General features: G+C 45.7%; 1 protein-coding gene across 2 annotated transcripts in view; it reads right to left on the bottom strand.

Moving 5' to 3' along the window:
* The window catches only part of LOC146797519 (inter-alpha-trypsin inhibitor heavy chain H3-like), a 415,853-nt gene that overhangs the window by 366,022 nt on the left and 34,870 nt on the right, over positions 1–14,961 (bottom strand). The window lies entirely within an intron of this gene.

Consider the following 14,961-nt stretch of genomic DNA (forward strand, 5'->3'; position numbering starts at 1 on the left):
AATTCACCAACATGCCACACTAGTCAACAGTTTTTGCCCCATGTTGACGCCATAGGAGGTGACATCACATGATCACTGACTCTTTAACATTACAGCCTATCATGCTATAAAAAAAATCTATTAAAGGGTCATTCCTTGCGGCTTAAAGTGACTTGTATCTACACCCAACTGATACAACTTTCAGGGGGACATAGCCATCTCACGTCACAACACGGCCTTCCCGGCCTTCCTGGGCTTTGAAAAATTCGAGGGCGGTCTGTCTTTGAAACACGAGGTAGAATAATCATTCTCGTTCCACAAAACTTCAGGGATTGACATTCTGGTTTGCCTATTTTCCATTCTTAATTTAACAATTTGAAAGCCCTTTAAATGGGGTGCAATAGGACTTTTCCTATGATTCATTGTCACCCACCAACCATGCGTGGATCACAAGATAATGTATTTTAGGGCGCTGCGCGGCCCGGGACCAATGAGCTTTCAAAGTCCTTTTTAGGTCGAGCGTGAGCCAGCGTGCAAGCGCTGCTCTGTGAAGACCTGTGGTAATTGAGTATGGAGAGAAGCTCTGCCCACTCCCCTGCCCTTGTTTTTCATTGGCTTGTGTGTTTGTGCTTTGTACATACTGTCTTCTGATTCATTATAAGGCTTGTTAGTCCATCCTTAGTACTGCCATGTCGTAATTTGTTACCTCCGATAGCTACTGGCCCCTTTACTTCGGCTCTTACACGGTACTGTTATTTTTGGTGCTGTAAGTACTATGTTCTTTATTGTGTTTGTCCTACTTCGGGCAGGACAACGTGCTTTGTTTATATTCAGCGCGCTGTGCGCGCTTTCACTTTCGAAGCTGCCGGGACAATCTCGACCACGTTTGTTGTTTTTATTGCTTGTTTTCCTTTTTTAGTTGCTTTCCTAAATCACACACTTCTTTTCAATTTGAAACTGAAAGGGATATTGCTCTTGGAATTGCCCAAATATCTGGCCTCCCACCCTGATCACTTGATTACAAGAAGCAAACTGTTTGTTCTCAGTTAGTTGCCCGTTAGACGTGCAGCTCAAGTCGAGGCATGGAGAAAGAGATTGCGTGTATCATACCGGACGAGGTAAAAGAAAGGAATGTGAGATATTGTAAGTAACTGCATATAGAATACCTTGCAGCGCTGGTTTGCCTTTACGCAGAGCTGTAAATAAACATCTCTGAACTGTGTAAACTTAGCTCATAAAAAGCAGTCTGAGTCATCTTATACATTTTTAGGTCGAGCCTCCCCCTCCTCGCCCGCCCACCCATTATGCCTTGTATTTCCAAGCTATAGGTCTCGCATTTACGCGAGTTTGAGGTATTGGTATAAATGACAATGCCTTTTATTTATGTTTTGGTTTTTAAAACATAAAACGCATTGCCATTTACAATGCCAATAGCTTAAACTAGCGTAAATGCGAGACCTATTGCATTGCAAATGCTTGTTTTACTTCACACTGACCAAAAAAAGAGGAAAGATCTCCAGTGAAGAGGGAAGATTTCCAGTGAACGAGGAGGACTAGTGATTCTGTTGCTTAAAAAACATTCTAGCTGAATTTCTGGTTTGATTACCATAAGGGCCATAAAACCGTCTTACTGATGTGCAGAGTAATAATGAGCATTTCTTTAGTATATTTCATCATCATCAATCTTTATTCGTTTTTTAAAAAAACATAAGAGTAAAAAAAACATGAGTACATAAACTTCATAAAATTACATATGAAAAACCTGATATCCAATGACATTAAAAATATCATAACAGGAGAACTCACAAAAGAAAGAGCAATTCGGTTAGTACCCATCGTGATCTTAATTGCCTCAATGATACCTCATTTTACAACAGTTGTATTAAAGTCTCTACTAAATAGGATAGGGACGATTTGAAATTGTGAATCCCGCATTATGTACAGGAAGCCAGCAGGAGGTGCACTCACCCAGTAAAGTTTCTTATCAACTTTGTGAAGACAGACATTTTAGAAGAAAGGGCTTAGGTCAGACAATATGGAATAGGTGAATGTGTTTGTGTGCCTTCCCAGTAAAGCATGTGCTCATGTTTGCACCTCTTCATGTGCTGATCCTGTTCACAGTAATGGGCAGTGAGTCAGCCTACCTCAGCCACTTGCTAACTTCACTTTGAATGGCTGCATTTTGCTCTTCCCCATAGAGCACATCTGCAAACAAGATAGTTATCCTTAGTGCAACTGTCCTTGTTTTTATCATTGTATTCTTATTACTTTAGAGTTGCCTTAGTGTTTCAAGCCTGATGTGACAGCACAATTCTTTCAACCAGTTTTTTTTATACGAGCAATGGGAACATTCCAGCTTTATTAGTTCCTGTCTCCTCGTATTGCTGTGTTATATTCCTTTTGGAGAGACCTTTGTTTATCTGATGGAGGCTATTTTACAGCATACCAGATTGTGTCCATTTGGAACTGTTCTTTATAAGCTTATCCTCTTCTAACTATGAGTGCAATGAAGTCCATTTATAACTTCACTTCTCTATGTCATGCTTATGTGTATTTTAATTGAGGACTGAAGTTACACTAGTAAACCAATAGTTTGTATGCCCTGCTTGTGTAGCTTTCTAGTTTGCTTTCAAGGCTCTTCTTTGTGGAGCTTATATAGACATTTACATATTATAGTACTAGCTGAAGCTTTGAAGCTGTGCCATTGATTCCTATCTATCTATTTATCTATCTATCTGTTTGTCTGCCTGCCTATCTATCTATCTGTCTATCTATACAACCCTTTTTAGGTTTCGCTTGCACAGCACTTGCGCTGTGCCTGTGAAATCTATTGTATTCAACATAAAAAGGAGCTTACATCTTGCCCCCTTGCTTTTCATTGGTTCCTGGGCTTGCCACTTAATTTTCCTCCATTTCTGTTGGCTGCAGCATACTGTTTCCTGTTGTTTCTTGTGGTGTTCTTCTATGATTTACTTATCAGTTTCCCATGGCTGAAGTACTGTATCCATTCACTTTTGGGGCACTTTTTTATAGTGCTTTGCCTGCACAGTGCTTGCTTACCAATCTCCCCTGCTGCTGTGTTTTTCTACACAGTGATTCTACCCCTGGCTGCATGCATTTTAAGCGTGCTTATTGGCTCCTGTTTTTTTTAGACCAACTTCTGCACAAGACAACTGTTCATATTCTCCTTTGTATATCTGACTCTTGATGTAGGGACGAGATCCACATCTGTCTTTATATGAATGAACACCTTTCGGGTTGCTACAAGAGACGTTCATACACAAGTGTTCCAAGGCAGGCTTTATACATATATTCTTTCTGAATCTGTCATTTTTGCCTAGTTATGGTTAAATTTACACCATGTTAATATGGCAAATGCTGCATGGCCTTGATTGATGTATACCTTCTTTGAGAATCGGCACATAAAGGAAAGTGGATTTCTGTTGCAGTAACCCCCCACACACACTTTTTGGCAGATTTCTGATGGCCTTTGACTTGATGTGCCCTGGACCACTGCCAATCAGGTGCTCAGGGCCTGTTTTCGTTCCATAAACTGTACCTTTGTACCCACAATAGGCACATCTCTGGCCACAGGTAAGCCCCATGTAAAAGGTACCATGGATACCAAGGGCACAGTGACCAGAGAAGGCCTCTAAGGGCTGCAGCACATATTGTGTCACCCTTAGAGGCCCTGTACCATAACACTCATGCACAGCCATTGCAGGCTGCATATTTTGGTGCAGAGAAAATTGAAGAGGCTCCCTGGACTATGTGCACACTATACCTACGCGATTTGTATTCATGCGGTCCGTAGAGTTTGAAAGAGGGAAATCCGGTAGGGTAATTATGATTCTTTGCATCTGCTTTGTGCCAGTTAGGTATGAGCCATCCTGGACACAGTGGGGCATATTTACAAAAGAAGTGACCAAGCGCAGCTTAGGCCTTGGGGCTTAACGCCACGCTCCGCCACCCGAAATGCAGGGCTGCACCGTATTTACAAGAATACGGTGCAGCCCTGCGTGTCTCCCTGCTCTGTTGCTAAATTTAGCAGCCAAGTGCCAATGCAGGATCCCTTGCACCATAGTTCAAGGGTGTCTGTATTGAAGGGAAGGATTGTTTATGTGCAGGACGGTATCCCTTCCTGCACATAAATAATCTGAAATGGCGTTTTGTAACTTCTATGTGTTCTGCTTTGTGCAGCACACATAGAAGTTGCAATCCGTCATTTTTTTTTATGTTGGTTTATGTGCAGGAAGGGTCACATTCCAACACAAACAATCAATGGTGATGTGTGCTGCACAATGCAGCACACATAGAAACAGCAAAAATGAGGAGAAATAAAGCATTTCTCCTCGTTTTGCCAGGGTAAGACCAGGTTTTCCCTGGTCTTAATTTTGGCACTGTCCCATATTTACACCAGCCTTGTAAATATGCGGCATCGTCAAAATCAATGAGTGTTGCGGTGGAATGCCCACTACAACACCCATTGCCCGCCCCTTTCACGCTACGTATAGCGTAAAAAGATGCCTTAATTTACAAGGCAGTGTTAAGTGCTTTAACGCTGCCTTGTAAATAAGGTGAAGCCCATATTGCTACAGGAAAGTCACTAAAATTGACATTCCTGTGGCGATAGGGGCTTGTAAATATGCCCCACTATGTCGAGTTGTTAACATTTTGCCATTCGTTACCTACCCATAATACAGTGGGTTGTTCAGCCCAAAACTATTTTACGTTTGGTTCCAGACGTTTGGGAAGTCGTATCAGATGGAACATAGTGCAGGGGTTAATGATCTATGAATAGATCACCCACACAGTCTTTCTTTTATTTGTGAAGTCTGCCTGACTCCAACTAAAAAAAAAGCTGGTCCTGTGTTGCCTCTTAACGAGGTTTGATTGTCTCAAAAAATTATTAGAATTGCCATCTCATACAAGAAACATTTTCATGCACTCCCTCTATCCTCCTCCAGCTAACTCGCAGGGTTAATGCTTTGAGCTAATTGACAGATCAGTTATCAACATTTGCAAACAGAATTGCTCATCCTGGTAGATGTACTGATTTATTTCTATGGCAGCTGAGGTGAGTGGCACAATAGGCTGAATGATCATTATGGGCAAGACAGGCAGTGGACACTTTCTTCTATTTACTGTGACTGAATGTGCCAAGCACTCAAAAGGGGTATTAGACAGACTGCCATCAAACTGCAAAGAGGATCACTAGGGATCTATATGATGAACACCACAACTTTCATATCAATACAGATTATTCTAAAAATAATATGGAATACTACTACTTGGAATTTAAAGTACCCCTTTTCTTACACACAGAGAATATCTATAGTGACAGGCCAGTCTATTCTTTTATTTTATTTTTATTTTATAACTTTTATTTAGCGCTAGTTAGACCCGAAGGTATCAGAGCGCTTTACAAAATCGTGAACAGGAATACAGTAAATCAGGCACGCAAACACAAAAGAGGCGAGAATTCAAAATAGCAAAATAGTAAACATCAAAGACAATAAAAGCAGTACCAAAAACAAGAGAAGCAGATTCAAGATGATCTAAAGGACAGCATAAACAGATAAGCGTCCAACTATGATCTTAGGGACTAGACCTGTACAAGCGATAGTTAACCAAGGTCAATAATCTAGGAGTTAAAGTATTTGTTCAGGAGGAGTTGTTTCAGTTTCCTTTTGAAGCAGGGAAGGAGGGGTTGTATCGCAGGTCACAAGGTAGAGAGTTCCATATGCTCAGAGCATTTCCGTAAAAAGAGCGAGACTTGGTTGCTGATTTGTTCGATTGGAAGGTATGAGTAAAAGTGCATTTGAGCTTCTCAAACATCTAGTCGTCCCCGGTTTCATCAGCTTGTTTTCTAGGTAGTTGGTAGTGTGTGAGTGCAGTGCTTTGTGGATGATGCACGCATTACCATAGTCTAGTTTAGATTAGAGCGAAACCAGGATTGTAACTTGATCAGTGTGGCGTTAAGATGTTGAATGTCACGGGGTGATTTGATTTTGTAGTAAAGTTGTGTGTCATCAGCATACAGGTGATATTTGATCCCTGCCTGCTTCGAGATGACTGTAAGGGGTTCCATGAAGAAATTGAAAAGGAAGGGGTATGGAATTGAGCTCTGAGGCACTCCGAGATTGACCCAAGTGGGTTTAGATAGACATGAGTTGATTTTTATTTGTTGTGAACTGTGTTGTAGGTAAGATGTGAACCATTTTAAGACTGTGCCATTGATGCCGAAGCGGAATTTCAGAGATTCAAGTAGGTCTGGGCGATTAACAGTATCAATCGTCGACGATAGGTCAAGAAGGATAAGTAGGTGAGCGTCCCCCTCGTCTAGGGAACTGTGAATGTCATCAGCCCATGGTGAGCGATGTGTTGATGATTAGAGTCCAAAAGGGGGAGATGATGTGGTTGAGGTTTTTCACCATCTTGGATGGGAGGGGGTCATTGGTATGGACCGATGGCTTTAGATTCCTGATTATATTGAAGACTTCCTTTTCAATAAAAGGTTTGAGGTCAGACTAGTTGGCGTTGTTTTTCAGTTTGGAGTGATTAGGGTAGCCGTTAGTACTTTTAGGGCTCGTTTGGTCAGCAATGGGAACTGGAGGAAGAGCTGCCATGAAGGGATGAGGATCGGAGTCGGAGGTAAGGACAGAGGGCAAAGAGAAGACTTGTAATAAGGATTACTCAATTTTAGTGACTTTGTCAGAGAAAAAGCTAGCAATTTCTTCACATCGTTCATTAGTGGCGATTAAAGCAAGAGGGGGGTCAGACGTGGTTTGTCTTTTCACAATGTTAAAGAGTTCCCTGAGTCTATTTTTTGCATGATCCAGTTGGTTGTGGAAGCAGGAGGCTTTTTCTCCAAAGATGTGTTTTTTGTATGGTAACCTTGTAGTTCTAAGTTGAGCTAGGTGAGTAGTCGAGGGGTTTTGTCTCCAAGTCCTTTCTGCTTGTCTGAGTTTTCTTCTTTAATTTTTAAGATCTGAATTAAACCATGATTTAGATTTTGTAGCTCTCATTTGTTTTAGTTTAGTTGGGGCCACTTGATCAAGCACAACCGAAATCGAGGAGTCATAGGGGTCTATTAGGATGTAGGGCAGATCACCACTGCCCGTATGGCGGTGGCAATCCGCCCCATAACACACCCAACCTGCCACCCATTTCCCCCCTGCCATATTAGTATGGCGGGGGACCCCAGCGGGCGGAAATACCGTCCACCAGTTTTCCACCGGTCGACCAGTCGACTGGGCGGAAAAGGGGCTAGATATGATGGCGGTGTCTGCTAGAGCATGGGCAGTGGTGCAGGGCTTTCCATGGCGGAGACCCCGCCATGGAACGCCATGCGGACTTTGCTCATGTGGCCCTGTTGCGGGCCCCCAGGGTATTGGGGGGTGGGGGGTGCACATGGGGGGTTCCTATGGTACCCCCCTACATTGTCATGGACAGGCTGGCAGGCACTGCGCGGTGCCTGTCCCCTTGTGCATGACAATGCACAACGTGCATTCCCAGCATTGTGGCGGGCGGTGCTGTGAGCACTGCCCGCCACAATGCTGGGAATGAAGGATGCCACCACCACGCTGGCGGTGGCATCCGAAATGCTGGTGCGGGACTGCCGCACCACTGGCGGACGGTCCCTGCACCACTAGGATGGCTGGCGGACGCCCGCCATCCTAATAGGCCCCATAGTGTGAAGTGAGTACATCAGCTGAGTACAAGAGGGGATGATGCTGTAGTTGTTCAAGAATCTTGGATTTAAGTTTAAGATTTGGGACTCGTTTGATATTTCTGGTTAATTGCTTCGGCTTCTTAGTAACATCGGGGAGGGGTCTGACTGTGGTATTGATATTGAAAAGAATTAGATGGTGGTCTGACCAATCAATAGGAGATATGGATCTGATGGAGATCAGGTCATTTTTAGAGATAATCACATCTATGGTGGAGCCTTTGATGTGTGTTGGTTCATTGCAGAGTTAAATTAGGTCGTTAAGATCCAGATGGTTCGTAAGTAGTCACACTGAGGTGTCTTCTGTTGAATGAATGTTGAAATCGCCCAGGAACACATAATTCGTGTCAGTTAAGGCGAGTAATAAGGTCTGAAAATACTTCTACGAAGAGGGCTTTGTCACCAGGAAGATGGTAGATGGTGTGGATTTGATACGATGCAAGCCTTTGGTTATAAGTTCCACACCAAGGTATTCAAAGGTCGAGTATCTTGCCTTATTTAACATGGAGATTTGGATTCCTACTGTGTGAATTATGGCTAGACCTCCCCCAGATCTTTTGGGTCTGTCCTGTCTAATGAAAGTATACCCAGGAGGCGTTAGCAGGTCGAGAATAGGGGTGGTGTGTTCATTGAGCCAGGATTATGTGAGGAAAGCTATATCTATTTCGTCCATGAGAAAAGATTCTGCAATATCAGAAGTGTGTTTGACTGGTGATCCACGGTTCAGAAGCATACAGGAGAGAGGACAGGACTTTTCCCTAGAGGCAGGAAGAGTTTGAATGGTGGTAAGTTGAGCATGCGGTCTGGGTTCATTGCTAGATGAGCGGATTCTCACAATTACGGGGATAGTTAGGGGGGTTGACCTAGTCTGAGGATTAGTAAGGTAGGATTCACTGAGAGCAGCGGCTTCGAGATCAAATAGGGTGCGGAGAGCACAGTGGGGTCTGTGCGACAGACGACCTAAAGGAGTGTAGATCTAGGGGGGTTATTTAGAGGCTGTGGAAGGAGAGACAAGTGTGATGAGGCAATTTATAACTCTCGGGTGTGATTGCTGGATAGCTTAGCCTGTTTAGAGAAGTCACATCTAAAGGTGAGCTATGTCATTAGCCAGTAAGTCAAGTTTCTGTTCCAAGATCTGTGTGAGTGTGTTATTGACACTTCCAGCAATACACACGTGAGGCTGCGAGACAAGTTCTCGGGAGCTAGGAGCAGAGCATGCTTTGATATGGGTGAGCTCCCTACATCCTGAGTGGGTGGATAGGGACAGAAATGGTATTGAGGGGTGCGGCGGCATAGGGTTCAGGAGAAGATGGTCTAGCGGTGAGGCCCGAGAAATTGGGATTGCTGAGCCCAACGTTGTGATTTGCTACCAAGAGATTGCTGATGAGCTGAGAAATGTCAGGCAGCAATGCAACCAGTTTTCTGGACTTATAGGGCCTGTGGCCTTTCCGACCAGGGTTTCCCTAGTGTGCCACAGTGTGTCCTTCTCAGCTTCAGACACTGCTATTACAGCCCCCAGAGTGTGCTGGGAGTGCCTACAAGCTGCCCAGTGCTCCATTAAGTTGATTAAAAATGTCTCCATAGCAGGTATGAGCAGTTCTTCTGGGATGGGTTTGTTTTAGGGATGGGATTGTTTTCCATGCATCCTTAACAATCATGTATGCAACAGAGCTGGGGAGTCAGTTTCAGTAATACCTCAGCACTTACGGTTCCATCTCACCCATGTGATACTCTGCAGCCCAGCATGGCCTACTCTCTGCTTTACCCTCCCCCACACCATCCACTTGTCTTTTAACCCCGTCGTCATTGCATCCCCTTTCCTCTTTGTAGCTTGCTTCGTTATTACTTCTACCCCTGCCCCCCTGCCTTGCTTGTTTATTTAATGTCATGGCCCTTACTTGTTTATTTAAGTTTATGGCCCTTGCAGAGCGTGTGTCTCCCTGCTAGTATGCTCACAGTATCACAGCCCAGTGAGTCTCCAGGCACCGGTGTTCACTCTTCAGTGGCTGCAGGCACACCTTTCTGCATGCAACTTGTAACTACAGTTATGCTGTTTTATAGCAATCTTAATGTGGTTCCTGCATTGAAAGGCCTCTTACCTACAGGAATGGGTAGGGATCATAGGTTAGTTAGTTCATGCAGCTACTGCAGAGAACCCTGTGTAACATCTAGGACACAAATTCTGATCTTAAAAATATAGTTCAGTGGGTTATGCACCAGTTGCAAATATTACGTTTCCATTTGTGTGGCTATTTTTTGCAATGATTTTTGCCTGATTTTTTAGATGAGTGCAACAACAGTGTTAATACTTAAATATACATTAAAAACGAGTAATGCCAACTACCCACGCCATTCTTATCTTTGGGTAGGATGGAATATTCTCAGAATGGTCACAGTTGTGGGAGACCTACGGTTAGTAATTATGTTAGAACTGTCATCTGCACCGCATGCAAGGGCAATGGGTGGCGCAATCAGCAGTGGCCTCTCGAGAAGGGCCCTGGCAATTATATTTTTATAAACAGATTAAGCACTAATGCAAGCTATAGTGTTGTAAAGTGATTGTATAATTCAAATGCATAAGCTATACTTGTTTAACAACACCCAACATACTCACCATGATAGTAACACATGGCCTTGTACACTTCTCAATATGCTGGAAGTTCTTTGCAATGAGATAGAACACAATATTCTCCCATATGTAGTTCAGTTTGTGACATTGTGAAATATAAGATCTCACTCACACTCACTCATAGACATACAAACACATACAAACACCTACCTGCCCTGTGATCCAGACACCTATGATTTGCCTTACAATTGACTATAACTGTGCTACAAACATCACCTAAATCCACCACTCACCCAGCAACTAGTGTACAATAGACAGTCTTCACATCACACATCCTACACACTTACAGTATGCTATAATCAGCTACTAAAAAGTACCTTCCACCCAACAATATTTATTACTACACACCACCTTTCAAAATGTACTTATAACTTGCCTTGCTTAAACAGAACACAGAAACATAACACAGAAGACAAATTCAGTGACACCTTTGCATAAATCCCCTACACCCACCAAATCGCCTTTGCATTCAAACCTGCTTTTCACAATATTATTTTGGAGACAGTTTCATACATCGACAACATCAGCCAACTAACATTTTGTGTATAGCATAGTTACTTATAGGAGTTTTCCAGCTAGACTGCATCCATTCATCTTATGTCCTTCGCATTTTTCTTCCACCCACTCCTGCATGCATCATGAGGCAAACGGTCAGCCCACTTAAGTTATTGGCTGACTTCACTGTCAGTTATGACATATTGCCCTTTCACAAGGAGCACATTCACACACAAAGCAGTTTCCTTCAGTTCCAGGGACTACCACTAAATATTATTGTTTTAGCCAATTTTGTTTTCTTTTTGAAGATTGACAAGGGTCTGACTACTTTCCCAACAATGTTTTGCAAGAACCGTGACAAAACAAATCAAGAAAGGCCAAAGCAAAATGGCTGGGAGCCAACGCCAAACCGATAGGCTTTGCCAATGCTTTTTTGAAACATGTATTCTGTGTCCTATTAATGACCAATGACTCTAATGTATGTCCTTTGTATCATACATTTCAGATATGGAGTGTTTTATGTACCACTTGCACCTGAAACCACTAAGTACATTTATGGGGTGGTTTTATGTAGTTTAAAAAGTGTTTTAAAATAACTGAATAGCAATCTTAAATAAAAATAATTTATATGTGAAATATGTGAAAACATTGGGGCAGATTTACAAGAAAGTGACGCATCTGTAAAGATGCGTCACTTTCCTTGCACCACCCTGAGAAACCCTTGCGCAACTATGGATGCACCGTATTTACAATACGGCGCACCATGGTGCAAGGATTGACAGATGCTTCAGAAATTCTGACGCAAAAGTCATGCATTGCTGGAGTCGTGTCGCAAGTAAGGGTGGGCATAATGTGTGTAAGGGACCTACGCGGAGAGGCACGGAGATGGAACCAATCTCCGCACTCTCCACATAGTTTTGTTATGCGCCGCCCGCACCCGCCTGCCTCCCGCTCGCAGTATTAAATAACTTTAAAAAGCAAATTTCAAATAACCTTACCTTATCGGCAGCGTCCCGTGGCTTCCATCCGTCTCAATCGCGTCTTCTTCTGGGAACTGCGCATGCGCAGTTCCCAGAAGAAGACGCGATTGAGACGGATGGAAGCCGGGGACACCGGGCGGCGGGCGGGAGGCCAACTTCCGTTACGCCTGAGTGTGCAGAGATTTGCCTTGCTTCTCCGCCTATATCGCGGAAGGGCAAATCTCCGCATATTCCATGGGCGGAACGGAGTTGTCCGCCCACCCCTAGTCGCAAGCACGACCCAACTCCAGGAATGCAGGGGGAGGCCTATCCTCATTGTGCTGCGTCACTCCTTACGCCTGCATCCTAGAAGTGGCGCAGTGAAATCTTGTAGATTTCACTGCGTCACTTCTACAAGGCTTTTTTGCGTTGGAACGGCCACTCTTCATGCATTATACCTAATGGAGGTATAATGTGATGCAGGGCTTTACAACATAACGCATCTACCTAGATGCGTCCCGTTGTAAATGGGCTGCATCTTTTACGCATATTTACGCTGCTGCTGCATCACAAAAAGTGACACAATGGCGGCGCAAAAATGACGCCTGGGGCTTTTAAATCTGCCCCATTGCTCGGTTCAAAGTCATAGTTAAACTCTTTCTAATTTTGTCATTCAACATTGGTTACAAAAATAATTGTTTATAATTTAAGATTAAACTCCGAGGCTTAACTTGGATTGCATACTGCACAGGCGGTAAATGCATTCACCTTGACCCTCTCATAGGCCCTCCTCCACCCGCAGGCTACAACCTGCGCCTCATCCCAGATGGCCAGTGGTAGGCCGTAGGTTTGTTTTTTGCTGTTATTGTATTGCTTCTGTATTATTTGTTTATTTGTCTCTTTCCTCCTTGTTCCCTGTTTCATTTCTGTGACCTGTGCCCTTTTGCCTTCTGTTTCCCAAGCCGTTCCTGCCCCCGTTTTTCCCACCGCTGCATCCCCTGAGGCCCTGCCCCCCGCTCGCCCATCCATCCGCTCCCTCCTCCCAGTATTGTATTGCTTCTGTCTTATTTGTTTATTTGTTTCTTTCCTCCTTGTTCTCTGTTTTATTTCTGTGCCCTGTGCCCTTTTGCCTTCTGTTTCCCTCGCCGGTCCTGACCCTGTTTTTCCCACCGCTGCGGCCCCGCCCCTCGCTCACCCATTCGTCCACTCCCTCCTCCCAGCTGCCTCCTCCCTCCCACCTCCCCTTCTTATGGCAGCCGCTGCGCGGTGAGGAGAGCGACCCTTGACCCTTTCACAGGCAGGTCGTTCCCCACGCCGCACTGCACCACCTGTGTGACCTCCCCTTCTTATGGCGGCCGCTGCGCGGCCACACGCAGCGGGCACTCCTAAGGTGCGCCAAAGGCGTGCCTAATGCAAGCCCGTCAGCGCCCGTCCACGCCTAGCACCAGAACCCCTGGCCCACGCGAACACTACGATGACAACACTCTCCACGCACTCAACACCAGACGAGCACACACCTGCTTCCTGGCCGCCCTGAAGCGCACCAAAGAACCCTTCTCCTGCTGGAGCTGCAGCTTCACCAGTCTCCAAGCCGCCAACCCGCCCACCAGGACAGGACGCAACCACCCCAGATGCATACTACTGAACACCCGCTCCGCACGCAAACACGTTGTCGAACTCTGGGACCTGCTCGACACATCCTCCCCAGACGTCGCCTTCCTGACAGAGACCCGGATGAACAACTCCTCGGCACCGAACATTGCCATAGCTATCCTGGACGGCTACAAGATCACCCGCAAAGACTGCACCAACGGAGTAGGGGGGGAATCGCCATCATCCACAAGTCCACCCTCAAGGTCTCGACCAACTCCGATGACACCCTCAGCATCCCTGAACACCTGCACTTACAGATCCACACTGATCTCAACACCACCCTCAGAGGAACTCTGATCTACAGACCCCCCCCGGACCCCGGCCTCAGTTCAGCGACTCCATCGCCAACTTCGTCAGCACACACGCCATGACCTCCACAGACTACATCCTCCTCAGAGACCTGAACTTCCACCTCGAGAACAACGACGACACCAACTCCACCACCCTGATCGACAACCTCGCCAACCTCAGACTCCAACAGCTCGTCATGACGCCCACCCACTCCACCGGCCACACGCTCGATCCCATCTTCTCTGCAAGCTCCCATGTCTCCTTCAGCCACACCACCAAACTCCACTGGACCGACCATCGCTGCATCCACTTCACCTTCCAGAAAGCCACCACGCACCACTGCACCCAAGAGATCCCCCGCCGCTGCTGGAGCAAAATCACCGAAGACCAGCTAAACACCACCCGAAACCCAAAGCCCACCCGCCGACCCCACCGGCCCCAACGCCGCCACCAGCAACCTCAGGCATTGGATCAACGACTGCACCAACACCCTCGCCCCGATCAAGAAACCCTCCAACAGACATACCAACAAGAATGCCAGCTGGTTCTCCACAAACCTCCAGACCTCCAAACAAACCTGCCGAAGACTAGAGAAGAAATGGCACCGCGAACAGACACCAGAGAACCACGCAGCCCTCAAGAATGCCATGCGCCAACACCATCACCTCATCAGATCCGCCAAAAGGGCCTCCTTCAAGAACCGCCTCGACAACAACGCACATAACAGCAAAGAGCTCTTCAACATCGTGAAGGAACTCTCCAACCCCAGCTCCAACACCAACGACATCCCACCATCGCAAGACCTGCGCAACTCACTGGCCACCTTCTTCCATCACAAGATCACAGACATCCATGACAGCTTCGACAACCAGACCACCACGACAGCCAACGACACCTCAGACCCCACCACCACCACCCACAATGACCACCTGCTCACCTGGACTAACATCAACGACGACAACACCATCAAAATCATGAACACCATCCACTCCGGCTCCCCGTCAGATCCGTGCCCACACCTTATCTTCAACAAAGCCAGCGCCACCATCGCACCCCATCTCCGCAAGGCCATCAACATCTCCTTGAGACCATGACCTTCCCGGAGAGCTGGAAGCACACCGAGATCAACGCCTTGCTCAAAAAACCCAAGGCAGATCCGAGGGACCTTAAGAACTTTCGGCCCATCTCCCTGCTCCCGTTCCCGGCAAAGGTCATCGAGAAAA

Source organism: Triturus cristatus, chromosome 9 (assembly GCF_964204655.1).
Source record: "Triturus cristatus chromosome 9, aTriCri1.1, whole genome shotgun sequence".
Classification (NCBI taxonomy): Eukaryota; Metazoa; Chordata; class Amphibia; order Caudata; family Salamandridae; genus Triturus; species Triturus cristatus.